Below are 13,106 nucleotides of genomic sequence, written 5' to 3'. Positions count from 1 at the left end.
TTGACTAAGATTGTGACTGAGAATAACAGAAAGACTGGAAAGAAAAATAAATCCTTGGTAACATCTAAAGAGATTGCAGGGTGATCACAATCAGGATAAGAGGGAAAGAGATTATTTTCAAACTAAAATCTCCCTAAAAGGTGGAGCTCCCTAAAATCAGCTCCTCAAAAGATGGAGTCAGCAGCCGTGAGAAATAATTAGGGAAAATTAGTGAGAAAAGGGTGTTCTGGCCGGGATCAATCACACATGCTCTCTGGGTCACCAACGACATAGGTCCTCAACAAATTTTTGTTGGATGAATGGATAGGTGGAAATTCTCAGTCTCATGTTTAGTGTGTCAGTGTATTAAGAACTACAAATATGGAGATTTTAAGAAAATGGAACTTTAAGTATTTTGATCACAAAGATATTCTACAATTCTAGTTGGGATTTACTGTTAGAATGCTTGCAAGCATGACATGCTAGACTGTCTCATAGAGCATTTTTTTGATATCTATAGGAGACAGTAATATGGATGTTTTGTGCCAGGGCCAACCTAAAGCAAGATTTTCAAGTACAAATAAACACATGTAATTAATTCGTGCTTTACTTAACAGTAAATATTGACAGAATTGATCAAAAAGGCATCATTGCACCCGAAACTTCATCTAGAACTTGGTAGGCACGTCAAGAGTATTATTTTAGTTTGGAGATTTAAAATAAGCACCAAGGGAAATCTTGAAAACACTATTAAAGTTGAAATGTTCTTGGAGAACTGCTGGAGAACCAGATGCTAATTCTACCACTAATTCATTGTGCAAATTTGGACAAGTTATTATATACCAGTTAGTAAAACAAGAAAATTAGACTATTATTCTAAAGAGTTAGGGAAGTTGTAATCAGTAACATGCTGGTAAATAGTTAATAACTAGATCTCTAAAGGAGTGAGGGTAAATTAATTCATATTAGCAATCTCTAATTACATGAAGTAAAGACTCCCTTTGCAGCCAACTTGAAACTATCAATATGATAACACTGAATGCAGAGTTGGGAAGAGAAGCATGTGATCTTGCAAGCTGGTAGGAGATAATATTTTACCATACTATTGCCAACATAGAGCATTATTATTTTTAAAACAGCTTTCTTAATTTGGTAGGCTTTTTTCTATAGTTTTCAACTGGATAAATTTTTAGTATACTAGTTAACAATTTGTATTTTTCTTTGAAAAATGTTCATAAACTTTGTCATTTGTCTATTATAATTCTTAACGTGTTTTTCTTTTTCAATGTTTATTTATTTGAGAGATTGACAGAAAGAGAGTGTGCATGCACGTGAGTAGGGAAGGACAGAGAGAGAGGGAGCAAGAGAATTTCAAGCAGGCTTCATGCTGTCAGGGCAGATTTCAATGCAGGACTCGATCCCATGAACTACAAGATCATGACCTGAGCCAAGATTGAAAGTCAGGCACTCAACTAACTGAGCCACCCAGGTGCCGCTTACTGGGTTTCTCTAATTAATTATATAAGTATTTTATAAGTTGAGCCAATAACCTTATGTATGTTGCAAATATGTGATTATAAAGTTGTTTAAGGTCTAAAAGTACATCGTTTATGATTAAATCTGGATTTTTTTCCATTCCTTCATAAACTTGTCTGGTTTTCATTTTACACTTAAATATTTAAACATCTGAATTTACTTTGCCCTATAGTATGAAGAAAGATCTGCAATGTTTTTATTCCACTCCACCAAAATTTAGTCAATTTCTCCCTATCTTTTTTTCAAAATCTCTCTCTCCTCTCATCTTAATGTATGATGTTGTATTTATCAAATATTAAATTTAGTATATGTACTGATCTGTTTGCCCATTTAACCTTTTCTATTGATCTATCTGTCCATTCTCATGGCAGTACCTTTCTATTATAATATATGCCCCATTATAATTAATTTCAATATCTAGTAGGTAATTCTTCATTATTTTCTTAATTCTTTAAAAGTTATTTCTTCCAGATAACTTTATAATGGTTTAGCCTATTAAAAAAGCCCAGTGAGCTTTTTAAATATATTATATTAAACATATATAGCATTTGTATCTTTGCAGTATAAAATTATTTAAGTCTTACTTTTATATTTCCAGGTAAATCCTGTGGTTTTCTTTATGTATCTTGTTGAAGTTATTAGTAAATATGTAACACTTGTCATGCTACTATACACAGAATCTATTTTCAGTCTATTTTCATGTAGATATGTTACAATCTGCATATTTCATTCATACATCATTGTTGGTAAGTAGAAAAGCCATTGATTTTATATACATGTCACTTAGACTTATTCACTATATAGATAAATATACTATATATATATATACACTATATATACATATTGAGTATATATATAGAGAGAGAGAGAGTGAGAGAGAGAGAAAGAGAGTGTGAGCAGGGCAGGGGCAAACGGAAGGAGAGAGAGAGCCCTCAGCAGGGTCCACACCATCAGTGCAGAGCCCCATGTGGGAGTCAATCCCACAAACCATGAGATCATGACCTGAGCTGAAATCAAGAGTCAAATCCTTAACTGACTAAGCCACTTATGCACCCCATATTCATAATACATTAAAAAAAATAATCTTGAAGAGTTATATTTATACCATTACATGAATGATGATGTGTTTTCAGTTTTACATCTTACTGTGTTGACCAGGAATTCCAAAACAATAATAATGGTGAAGATTCTTGTTCATTTTTTGCTTTTTAAATTTTCTTTCCTTTTTTTTTAATCTGGAGAAATTTGCCTGTTACATGCAATAGGAAAATTCATCTATACTTGCACCTTTCAGTGTTTTGCTAGCTCTCTGTTTGAGATACATATTACTTGAGTTAAGAAGCATATTTCTATTTCTAATATTTTAAAAATATTTTTGTTCTTGTATGTTTAATTATTTATTTCTAATTCATTAATTAAATTAATTAAATTAAGTAAGCTACAGGAGAGTTTCAGAGCCTCAAGGAAAAGGACTGTACTTCAAATGGTTGATGTATCCGAGCTGAACTTACATTGCTCGGAGGTCAGCAAACTATGGCCTGCTGGCCAAATATATCCATTGTCTGTTTCTGTAAGTAAAATTTTATTGAAACATGGTCACATACGCTTATTTATGTATATTGTCTCTGGGTGATTTTTATTAAAATGATGGAATTGAATAGTTGTAATAGATAACATCTGGCTTACAGACCTTAAAATATTTACTATCTGAGATTTTACAAAAAAAGTTTGCTCTCAGACTATCCCAGTGGATGGGTCTAGATTTTCATGACTGCTTTTCATTAAAAGTAGATAGCTTAATGAAACTAGTAATGTAAGATTAAGGAGATCAAGAATTAATTAAATAGGTCTAAATGAAATGAGGAAGAAATTTTTATTATCATAAATTTTTGTAATATTTTTGTGTTTTTCTGTTTTCTGGATAGATGAGGAAGCCCTATCTTTTTAAAAGCTATCTATATCCCACAATAATTTAGTAAATGCTGCCTTTGGAAACTAAAATGAAAAATTTTAAGTAACGGCTGATTCTCACAGACTTCCTGGAATTTCAAAGCTCTTAGTCTTTACTTTTGATGATAATATAATTATGTGTATAGGTGCAATAAAACTCTGTCTTCCATTTTCCACGATTATAATTGGACAAAACAATTATATAACCAATGCCTTGCTTGAAATGTCGCCTTTGAAAAAAAATACACTTTTAATCAAATATGACAAGTCACTTTTAAGGAACTGAAGTTGATCTTACATATGTAGCCAATGGCTTAAGCATCCTCAGGAATACTGAGTCTCAAGATTCCAGTCCTGCAGGTAGTAAGATGGTCACTTCCTTGAGGCATGGATCCTTAAAAATTTGGGGATCTTTAGAATAGAGGAATTCACTTAAATTTAAAAGGTACTGGAGATGAAATGGAGGAGATATTTTCTTGGGATTGGTTTTCTAGTCTTAAAACAAGTTAGATGTTCATAAAGGCCAAATCAGAGATTCCTTTCAGAATGAAGTTAAGTTTAAGGCCTCAGCGGTTGCTTGATATTGTGCAGTTCTAAGTTGGCAAAACAAGCTCAGAGAGGTTTATTTACACTCTTGCTGAGCCTGTGTAAATAATCAGGCCAAACGTAAGGGGAGCACCATTTTTTGTTTTGATCAATGATAATCTTTCTTCAAGATAATTATGATCTTAAAGCGGAGGATGACTCGAGACTGTACTAATGTCCTACTGTTGCTGTGAATAAAGAATCACAAATTTAGTGGCTTAAAGCAACACATTTATTATCCTTTATGTCTGAGGTCAGAAGTCAGAAATGAGTCCCAGTGGGCTAAGTTGAATATGTAGATATGTAGGCAGGCCTGCGTTTCCCCTGGAGGCCTTAGGGGATAATTTGTTTCCTTGTCCTTTTTTTTTTTTTTTGGAGGTTGCCTGTGTTCCTTGGCTCATGGCCTCCTTCCTGCATTTTCAAAGCCGGCAGTTCTATCAGCCCAACCTCTGCTTCTATCATCACCTCTTTTTCTATGATTCCAGTTCTCCTCTTTCTTTTATTGTAAAGATCCTTGTGGTTACATTGGGCCTGTCTGGATGATGCAGGATAATCTTCCAGCCTCAGGATCCTCAGGGTAAACACATCTTTATGGTCTCTTTGACCATGTACAGTAATATATTCAGTGGCTCTAGGGATTAGGACATGAACATTTAGGGGCCATCATTCTGTCTACCATAATGCGGCAAGTTTGAAATGGGCTGGAAAGATGACTGAGTAACTTCACTGAAAACTAAGTGTTGCCTGGTTATTTGATTCTACGGCATTTCTGCAGGATTCATTGCCTTTAAGCTTTGGAACAACTCTGTAAATTGCAGGTAACTGATGCAAAGCAGAGGATTCTTGAATATAGACATCTAAGTGCACTTTATCCCATGGAAATGCAATGAAGTTCCCAGCACTACCATGACAATCTTCATGGAATAAGCCAATTTTGCAAATTCATTTCACCATTACCACTTATAAAGGTTTAGTTCTTTAAAATCCCCTTTGAACTAATTGTAATATGTTTTTGGCTTCCTCATTAAATAACAAATTACAGCCTTTGACAGATGTTCATTTTATAGTCTCTCAAAGTTGTGATTATACCCTCTCTTAACATGTATGATTTAACATGGAGCTTCACAATCATATACAAAAATAAATAGAATGTAGAAAAAGTTTCATCACTCAACCCTAATAATATCAAGCTAAAGTCAGTCCTGCCTTTTCTAGAATTTCTTCCATTTTCCTTTGTCCTGCTATTCTGAGGTGAATTCCTGAGACCATCTTATCTTATGCATAAGTATTTATTATGTTCCTTTAATTATAAGGACTCATTTAACATAACCACAATATTAACATAACACATAAATTAACAATTGCTTAATATAATAAAGATGTCCAGTGTTCAAATTTCTAATGACATTTATTTCCAAATGACATTCATCTTCTTTTGTTGTTGTTGTTGTCGCTTTTGCTGTAATTTAAAAATCTAGGACAAAAATAAGATCCACACTTTGAGATGTTTTGATATGTATATGTTTAAGTCTCTCTCTTTTGAAACTATTTTATTGATGTATATTCTATGTGCAATAAATTGCTCCTACTTTAAATCTACAATTTGATGAGTTGTCTTGAGTATCTTTTAAATATATGATATCCCTCCATATCTTTTTGTTCTCATGGTTTATTTGTATTTAAACAAATTTGCCTCTAGAGTTTTCCAGAATATGTATTTGCCTGATTGTTACCCTGTGGCACAATTTAATACATTCCTTCGTCTTCTGTACATCCTTGTGAAAGACACAAACTCCTGCAACTTACATCTGAGTCTCCTTACAAGCAAGCATCTGAGTAAAACAAACACAATGTGTAGAGGACAGAGAATTAATGACTTGGGTTAATTTATTACAATTTTCAAATGTGAACATTTGATGAAGTTTCTGATATGAATAATGCAATTGACAGCCGTGTGACTATTTCTATGACTTGAAAACCAAAGATGATAAAGTCTTCCAAAAAATAAGTCCCTAAGAGTAATGATTAAGTCTATTTTCAAAGATGTCATTAAATGTTATATTTGATATAAACAAATAGAACAGATTTAAGAAAAAAAACTCTTCAGATATAGCATACAATATTCCTGAGAAATACTACATTTAATATATGAAGAATATAACAAGAATATCAAGGAGATTCAGCAAGTCTGTAGTAGTATGTAAACATTTGTAAAGTTTCTTGGCTAAATGCGATGTTCATCTCCAACTGAGAACTAAATGCCTAGAAGGTGCTAGCTTTTGTTCAGTGTGGGATTTGATTTCACTCTACCTGAAAGCTACTGGGATATCCTGTTACCTTCTTACGGATGCTGGAAGAAGACATGAAAATCTTCCGTCACAGACAAAGGACTTCAATCCTCATATCACAACAAGCATATGAACATAAAATTGCTTTAGTCTCCCTTGTCTCCAGATCCCACTGGGGTGACAGAGAGAGCCCAGATGGATGCTGGTCAGGCAGAGGGTCTATGTTAGCATCTGAGGAACACTGAGTTTGGGGAAATCCATTGCTTATATAGAAAGCAGTAAGCAAGGCTTACTTTTCATCTCAGAAAGAAATATTACTTCATTCCTCAAAGCTCATCATGAGAACAAGGCCCTGAGAAGCGGCAGGGTGAACAAGCAGTCAGGGCTTTGAAATCCTTGCACTCCCAGCAAGACACAAGGGCGTAAGAAACTCCTGGACAATTATCTTTTTCAACAGATTCGAATGAAAAAAGTAAGGCTGTGGCAAAGTAATAACTGAAATGTGACAGATAATGCTATAGTTGTTGCTTCGCATCATCACAGAAAGCAGTCTAGGACTCTGATAATCACACAAAACCTGACAGACTTTTTCATAAGAAATTTGATCAGTGTTTCACTAGAGGTTAAAATATATTATGGAAAATAAAACACTGACAAACCAGGGAATTCAAATGAAGCATATAATTTTTGAAATATTTATTTTAATAACATTTTACCTTTGCAAACTTAACCTAGGGAAGCCTGAATGTCTCTTCTAATTTGACAGCTTTTGCTACACAACTCTTATAACAGGATAGCAAAAAAGAACTAAGTAGTTCTAGCATCTCTTTTTATAAGCAAAAGAACAAATCCTTGTGATTTTTCAGGAACCCTCTGGGAAATCCCAAAGATAGTCTGGGAGTACAAGATATGCTGAAAATTTTATTTTATTTTTTCTACATTTAGCACCTGAATTTGGAAGGTAAAATGTTTTAAGAGGAAATTTGGGGCATTCACTTAGTTACCATTTAAGTACAGAAACAATGAAACATTTAAAAATAAACATGGAAAGTAGGATGCTTCTAGAAACCTTAGCTCTTTCATAAATGAGGAGGAACCTTTGTTCATTCTTTTTTCATTTCTCAAAAGGAAGAAATATAAGTAAGTCAAGTAAGTCAATGAAATGCATAGAACATTATTTTGGTATAACACAGATTCTCTGCTAATCTATATGGACTACACAGAAGGTAAAGAATAACTTTTCAGGGTACCTGGGTGGCCCAGTTGGTTAAGTGTCCAGCTTTTGGTTTTGGCTCAGGTCACGATCTTATGGGCGTGAGATCCAGCCCTGCGTCAGGCTCTGCCCTGACAGACCCTGCGTGGGATTCTCTCTCTCCCTCTCTCTCTTCCCCTTCCTCTTTCACACTCGCTCACTCTCACTCAAAATAAATAAATAAACTTTAAAAAGTTTAAGAATAACTTTTCATATTGTAAGTGAAGGCAATCAGTAAACCAAGGAAACTCACTGAGTAAGCTTTGCTAATACTGCCACCTATTTCCTAGCTTTTAAAAATTTTTTTAATGTTTATTTATTTTTGAGATAGAGACAAAGTGCAATCAGGGGAGGGTCAGAGAGAGAGGGAGACACAGAATCCAAAGCAGGCTCCAGGCTCCAAGCTGTCAGCATAGAGCCCAATGCGGGACTGGAACCTCGGACTGTGAGATCGTGACCTGAACCAAAGTCAGACGCCTAACTGACTGAGCCACCCAGGTGCTCCTTGTAGCTATTTTTAGATGCAAATATAAACCAAGGCCAAAAGCATTCATTTTTCAAATTTCAGCCTTTATGTTTGTTCATATTATGAAGCAAACTATTGTTTTAACTTGAACATATCTCAGAAAGTTTGTGAGGTAATAATGTATTTCATAGTAGATATTATTTACATTCATATACAATGCATTCATCTTTCTGATCCTAAAATGAATCAATAAGCACTTATTTAAATTTCTATTTTAATTTCTAACATGGTAAAGATTGATACTTATAACTCACTTAAGCTAAAGCTCCTTGGGGTCTTCCGTGAATCTCAAGAGTATAAAGGTGAAATGGGTTCAGGAAGCTGAAAAACAAACAAACAAACTCTGAAAATGGCTACTTTAAAACAAAAACACTCCTGGGGCGCCTGGGTGGCTTAGTCGGTTAAGTGTCTGACTTTCGCTTAGGTCATGATCTCGCGGTTTGTGGGTTCGAACCCCGCGACCGGCTCTGTGCTGACTGCCAGCTCAGAGCCTGGAGCCTGTTTCAGTCTGTGACTCCCTCTCTCTCTGACCCTCCCCTGCTCACGCTGTCTCTCTCTCTCTCCTAGAAATTAAAAAAAAAAAAAAGCAAAAAAACCCACTCTTTTCCTAGAAAGTACACACAGTTGTTGTGTTCTCTGTTATCATTACTCCCAGTGTAGTTTCAATCACTCATATTAATTAAACTGTTCAACAAATAATCACAGAGAAAACTGGGGTGGGAGGTGGCTCATTAATCACTGTCTGTCATAGGCAAGCATTTTATTTTTTTAATTTTATTTATTTCTTATTTCTGAGAGAGAGAGACAGCATGAGCAGGGTACGTTCAGAGAGAGAGACACACACAGAATCCAAAACAGGCTCCAGGCTCTGAGCTAGCTGTCACCACAGAGCCCAACGCGGGGCTCGAGCCCACGAACCGTGAGATCATGACCTGAGCCGAAGTCGGACGCTTAACCGACTGAGCCACCCAGGGGCCCCAATATGCAAGCATTTTAGTGGATGAGTAAAATACATGGACACACATTGCACAACTTCCTAATGTCACACAAATATTTTAGATACTTTCTCAAAGTGGTAAAAATAAATGCATACATTAACACACTAGTGGCTTCTCAATAGCACGTAAAAATGAAAATAAAGTATACGAGCTTAAATATGGTTTGTAATCAGTAACTATATTACTTGGAAATTTTCTAGGCCTTCAATGATTATCCACCAATTTAATATCAATTCAAGATTTAAGTTAACTACAGATCTTGGAAATTTTTTTCAAGATGACATAAAACATAAATACCATCAAAATAAATTTTTGTCAGAAACATTCCTTCAGGTGAATACAAACTTACTTTTTTCATAATCTTAAACCTTATATAATAGTAATGTTGTTTTATTTGATCAGTAAACCTGTATAAGCATAGAAAACAAATCTAAAATGTGAACATTCTTATATTTTACTTAATATTGATAAATCAGAAAAGACATAGCCCTTTATATTAAGCCAAAATTATTGATCTAGTCTCATTTACAAAAGATTTACCTTTATTATGTAAACTTGAATTCTTGAAACATTTCCAAGTTAGTTTCTGTAAGAATTTTTTTTTAGTTTCTATAAGAATTTTTAAAGTCAAGTACCTTTAAAGTATTAGAAGTTTAAAATTTATATTTCTAAAATTTTATTAGTGCTCAATTTTTTGCTGATAATTTAATCAGAGCAAAGCTCCTTTGAGAGACTTTATAATAGAATTTATTAATTATCGTCTAGGAAGACTTTTTATACTAACACAAGAAGTAAAAGCCTTTCTGAATCAAATTAATATAGACATTTAGGTGCATAAAGTGGTTAGTTTCAGTATTAAAACTTTAGCTACAAGTCAACTGTAAAGAGAGAAACAAAACCTTAATAGTCCAGATATTAAAGAGTAATACTTCTCAGTGCACAGAATTCTTCAGTAATTTAAGCTGAAAAACAGACAAATCAACAAACAAAGGAACGACAAACCAGATTCTCTCATCTCTCATCCATCTACAGAGATCAAAAATAGACCATTAAACCAAATTTCCAGTTAGCTGCTGCCACTAATGCTACATTACCCACATTGGCCATGTACAAACCAGAAACAAAAACAAAACACAAAATCACTGGAAAGAAAAAAAATTTCAGAAAAAAAGTATGAATTATAGTCCTATTGTCACTTGGGGTTCAGACACTGGGAGTCGAGCAAGGAGTTTTGGGCTTAGGCAACACACATTACCAGACTACGCCAGGTGAATCCACGGGGCTTCTTGGCAGGACCTCCAAAACTGTTAAAGGGGGATTTTAACATAGCCATGACTCTCATACAAATACAAAATGAACACATCAAAGATTTTATTTAATCCATCAATTAATGAGGCAATCCATAGGATACTATAAATGGATCAAAAGATTAATCAAAGAACCACACATATGAAGACAGTAATACTGAAATACATTTATAAATAGATACAAAACTGGCTTATTCTGTGGGAGCGATGGATGTCATGCACCAGACAGATCGATCTTATTCTCAGTAGGCAAAATTCATTTGTATGTCTATGGACAAGAGTCATTTGCATTGTTATTAGTTATTTGCAACCAAAAGAGTTATAAAGTAGCTCAAAGAGCACAAAAAGCAGAGAGAATCCATGGAATCATAGAATAAAATAACCCAGAAGGATGTGCTTAAACAATCTTTTTGGCTTATCTTAAAGTCTTATAATTTCTTCCTATACCTGTCAGAAAAGTTTTAAAACTATCATTCGTTTCTAACTTTATTGTACTTAAGAGGCCAAAGTAATCTAGAAACTACAAAAAAATTATTTACAAAGGATTGATCTTAATGATAAGAAACTATAGGATTTCTGAGAAACAGAAATCAAAACTCAAGTGAGTGATAAAGTCTCCTTTTTGTAAGTGAAATCCATTGTCTGTTCCTCTTAAACTGTTGTTTCAATTCAGTTGTAGGAAGGAAGATCCAGTGAAAGTTATATTAACTAAAGAAGAAATCTCAAAGCTAGTATATCATATAACTAATCTAAAACAAATAATGTTAATTTTAATGACGCTTATGTGTTTACAATATTATGATCGAAATGCTAGTTGCGGGGCGCCTGGGTGGCTCAGTCGGTCGGTTAAGCGTCAGACCTCAGCTCAGGTCATGATCTCACGGTTAGTGGGTTCAAGCCCCCCGTCGGGCTCTGTGCTGACCGCTAGCTCACAGCCTGGAGCCTGCTTCGGATTCTGTGTCTCCCTCTCTATCTGACCCTTCCCTGCTCACGCTGTCTCTCTTTCTCTCTCTTCCTCAGAGATAAATAAAAAACATTAAAAAATTAAAAAAAGAAAAAGAAACGCTAGTTGCTTGAACAAACACCCACATTTCATTGTTGACAATATAAAGTTTTCTTTCTTGAGCATAGAAAGTTCTTACGCATTGGGCAGCTTTCATGGCTGTCTCTTCTTCAAGTGATGACTCATGGATCTGAGTTTTTGCCATTATGTGGCTTTGCCATTTTTGAGTCTTTTACTTCCAGACACACAGAGCAAACAAATGAAGGCTCTTGCAGGAGATTTTTAGGAGCTAAGTCTGGAGTTGACTTTCAATACTTACATGCACATCATCTTTGTCTAAACTAGGCACATGGCCCCAACTCAACTGCAAAGAATGCTGAGCAATGCATTCATGGTGTGTGTATAGAAAAAGGAACAGATTTCTGAGTAGCTAGCCAGTCACTTCCATAATCATGATGACTGGTTTAATTAATTTTCAGTCAAAAATAATTCCTGGTGAACTGTGAAAACTGATTTTTTTTTTTTTTTAGTTCTCTTAATTTTTTAACTCCTAATTTATAGTTCAATGGAAGGTTGCCTAACTCCTTGACTCCTTGTCACTCTGAACCCAATCTGGAAGACTATTAACAGAGCAAAAGCTAGAGCACATTTAGAAGAGGACAATCACATGGAGATAAATGAGCAATGGAGGCAACAGGGGTATCAACATGTTTTTCAATGCTTCATGCATCATCAGCTGTTTATTTCAATATTTTGTATGTCATCAGCACTTTGTCTGACAGCTCCATTTGTTCACTTTTCATACTCCTTTTGAGTAAACAGCACATGTAATAGTTCCATTTTAGAACAGCACATTAATCTTCCCTTGTTAAGGGATGACTTGTCCTCACACTTATCATCACACCTCTCTTGTGATATGACATCATCTACTCATTTGCTGAGATAAATGCCAAACAACAAAAAGTCACGCAGGCATTTGAATTTCTACTTTTGTCTCTTTGATTTGCAGCACAACTTAGAAATATAGGGAAGGGGGGAAACTAGTCATTGATGAAGCTTTATTTTTATTTTTATTTTTTTTGGCACGTTTGTATTCTCCACACAGTCTGTACTCAGTACTGAGAGACTCTAACAGATCTAAGCCAATTGGGTGGATTGCCCAGTAGGTTAAATCATGCCATGCCATAAAAGCAAAGTATACACCCATGTACAGCACACTGGAGTGGCAGCAAGCCTTTCTTGCCCTTCAGCATCCACGGGAAGCCTTGTCTTCTGGAGCAATGAGTGATAACAGCCATAAGCCAATTTCTGTCTTTAAAGCAATTCTGGAAGTGTTCCTTATAGAAAACAAGCCACACAAGTTGTGATTCATTTATAAATAACTCAAATATAAATACAAGTTAAGTCCCATCTAGAAAGTAATGCAGACTGACTGCAAAATAGTAGTGTTTGTGTGCTGAGACATGACATTCAGTAGCCATGTTTCACTGCAAGTTAAGCACAATCATTAAATTCCTAATAGAACTTTCTTTGGACCTTTAATTTACTATAAAGCTCTAAAAATTTCACCTCAATGTTAGCTCTCACCCTTTCTGTTTGTGATTTCAGCTAGGAATTTGACTACAAGAAAATACAGGGGAAGGTTGATGAGTTTGGGATTATAACACACCTCACTATGAAAG

At 34.8% G+C, this 13,106-nt stretch overlaps 1 protein-coding gene across 3 annotated transcripts in view; it reads right to left on the bottom strand.

Moving 5' to 3' along the window:
* The window catches only part of NRIP1 (nuclear receptor interacting protein 1), a 301,546-nt gene that overhangs the window by 40,441 nt on the left and 247,999 nt on the right, over positions 1-13,106 (bottom strand). For all 3 annotated transcript variants that reach the window (XR_013335520.1, XR_013335521.1, XR_013335522.1), the window contains one exon: positions 8,371-8,437. The gene's annotated coding sequence lies outside the window, so the exon portion shown is untranslated. The remainder of the gene's footprint in view (positions 1-8,370; positions 8,438-13,106) is intronic.

Source organism: Crocuta crocuta, unplaced genomic scaffold (assembly GCF_008692635.1).
Source record: "Crocuta crocuta isolate KB4526 unplaced genomic scaffold, BGI_CrCroc_1.0 scaffold174, whole genome shotgun sequence".
NCBI classification, from domain to species: Eukaryota; Metazoa; Chordata; class Mammalia; order Carnivora; family Hyaenidae; genus Crocuta; species Crocuta crocuta.
Note: the sequence above shows the minus strand (reverse complement) of the source record. Positions and strands in the feature narration are given on the sequence as shown.